The sequence below is a fragment of the Pseudopipra pipra genome, unplaced genomic scaffold (genome assembly GCF_036250125.1).
Source record: "Pseudopipra pipra isolate bDixPip1 unplaced genomic scaffold, bDixPip1.hap1 HAP1_SCAFFOLD_56, whole genome shotgun sequence".
NCBI lineage: Eukaryota > Metazoa > Chordata > Aves > Passeriformes > Pipridae > Pseudopipra > Pseudopipra pipra.
The window spans coordinates 70001-72500 of NW_026991046.1; the positions used below are offsets into that span (position 1 = coordinate 70001).

At 81.7% G+C, this 2500-nt stretch overlaps 1 non-coding gene across 1 annotated transcript; it reads right to left on the minus strand.

Annotated features, from left to right (window-relative positions):
• Positions 1-704: 704 nt before the first annotated feature.
• Positions 705-857, minus strand: LOC135408717 (5.8S ribosomal RNA). The gene has a single exon (XR_010427793.1). It is a non-coding gene; the product is annotated as a 5.8S ribosomal RNA (ribosomal RNA).
• Between the last annotated feature and the right edge of the window lie 1643 nt (positions 858-2500).

Sequence of the window (2500 nt, forward strand, 5' to 3'; positions counted from 1 at the left end):
CCCCCCCGCACGACGCCGCCTCCCCCCCCTTCTTCCCCCCTCCCGCCGAGCCGCGGGGGCTCGGGGAGGGAGGGAGGCGGAGAGGGAGAGGCGCGGGGGGGAAGAGGCACCCGCCGGCACGCCGGCCGGCGACAGCCCCGGCCCGGAGGCGAGACCGGAGAAGAGGAGTCGGCAGAGACGGCCCGGGCCGGCGCGGCGGCCGCCGCGGGGAGAGAAAAGCGGCGCGCTCGCCGAGGGCGCGGCCGACGAGGGGGGGAGGGAGGGAGGCGGGGGTGACCCCCGCCCCCGGCGCTCACGCCCCGCACGCGCGCGGCAGCACGGCACGGTACCCGCGCGGTACCCACCCGCAGACAGCCGCCCGCGCGGGGGGGAGACCGGGGGCGAGGCCCGCGCCTCGCCTCCCCTTTTCCCTCGCTGCCCTGCGCGCCCTTTCGCTCGCGCGCGCCCTCTCTCCCCGACCGCCGCGCGCCGGGACCCGCCGACGCTCCGACGTCGCCGCCGACGCCGAAGCCCGGCGGCGGGTCCCGCGCCGGGACGAACTCCGCCCCAGCGGCTCGCTCCGAGAGCGGGGAGCTACGGAGCGCTCCCCGAGTCTGCATTTAGGGGGACGAAGGCCCCCCCCGCCCGGACGGGCGGGCGGGCCTGCGAGGCGCCCCAGCCGCGCCGCCGGGGAACGCGCCCCCGGCCGGCGATTGATCGTCAAGCGACGCTCAGACAGGCGTAGCCCCGGGAGGAACCCGGGGCCGCAAGTGCGTTCGAAGTGTCGATGATCAATGTGTCCTGCAATTCACATTAATTCTCGCAGCTAGCTGCGTTCTTCATCGACGCACGAGCCGAGTGATCCACCGCTAAGAGTTGTCTGACTTTCGGCACCGCCCCGCGCGCGCGGAGGGGCCGGGACCGCCCGCGTCGAGCGGCCCCTCGTTCGGCGAGGACGTCGCGCCTCGCTTGACCGCACCGTCACATAACGCGCACGAGCGAAGGAGAGGCGGGGGGAAACCCCGCCGGGCTCCCGAGGACGACGGCAGAGGCGGGGAGCCCGCGCTCCCGGCCGAATCCCCCCCTGCGGCGATCGACGGCGCCGCGGGGGAGAAACGCGCCTCGCGCCGCCTCGAGAGGCGGCCCAGGCGCCCGGGCTCGGCCCGGCCTCCGCGCGGAGAGCGGCGGCGCGCGCCGGACCGCGCGCCGCCCGTCCTCCCGGCCCCGCCGGGAACGACGCGCCCGCGGCGCGGGGCGCGACCCTCGGGCCGCGCTCGCCGCTCCTCTCTCGCCTTCGCGGCCGCCCGACGCCGCCCCCTCGGGGCCGCGGGCAAAGGCCGCCGCCTCGCCGGCGGACCGCCGCGCCGCCCGGACGAGCTAGGCGGACGGCTCCGCCGCCTCCGCCGCCGGCCGGGCGGGTCGGCGCCGGCGACTCGAGCCGGCGTCGGCAGCGCCCGAGGCCGGCCGGACGACGGCCCGCCGCCGCCGCTGGCGCGGAGGCCCTGCCGGCACCGCCGCCGCCGCTCGGCGCCCTCGACCCCCTTTCGGCGGCCGCGCGCCCGGCGGAAGGCGGGCGGCGCTCGGCCGGGGGGGACGGGGCCCCCTCGGCCGCCGCCGCGCCGCTTCGCCGCGGACGCGCGGCCCCCGGCCGGGGCGACGGGCGAGCGACGGGCGGGGCCCGGCACGGCGCTACCGCCGACAGCGGCGGGCGACTCCCGGCCGACCGTCCCGCTCGGGGGACACGCGCCGAGCGGCGACGCCACCGCTCGGAAGCCGGCGCGCTCCCCGGACGGCCTGCGGGGACGGGGACGCCGCCCACCGGCGCTCGCCCGAGCGGGCGGGCGGGCGCGCGGCTCGGCGGCGGCCTCCTGCCGCCGCCTCGGGGGGGAGGCCGACGGCCGCGAGACGAGAAAGGAGGGCGGCGGGCCCGGCGGCCGCCACCCGCGCCGCCCTCGGCGGAGGGCACGCGCCCTCCGCCGCGGCGGCGGTCGCCCCCGGCGGGGGGGGCGGGCGGGACGGCGCGCGGCCGACCGCGCGCCGCCGCCGTCTTCTCCGCCGAGACCGGACCGCGGAGCGGGGGGGGCAGGGGACCCCGCCCCGGCACGGCCGCCCGCGCGGCGGGCGGGGACGAGCGCGGTTGGCGGACGCGGCCACCACCGCAGGGGATCGGCGGGAGTAGGCTCCCCACCCCTCAGTGGCACCGCGCCGCCGCCCGGCCGCCACCGCCCGGCCGCCGGCGTCCGGCCGCCCGAGTCTTTAAACCTCCGCCCGGCTCTCCCGGCGGCGGCTCTCGACCCCCGGCGGGGGGGCCTCGCCGGCCGCCCGGGCGCCGAGCGCTAGGTACCTGGCCCTGGGGCGAGGGAAACGACCTGCATGGCCCCGCGGGGGTGCCTCCCCCGCTGCCGCCCTCGGGGGAGCGTCCGCCCGCGGGGGCGCGCCCGACGTCCGCCACCACCACCGCCGCCTCCTGGCTCGGGGACCGGGGTTTCCCTCAGTAGCCCGGCACCGCCCCCGAGAGGAC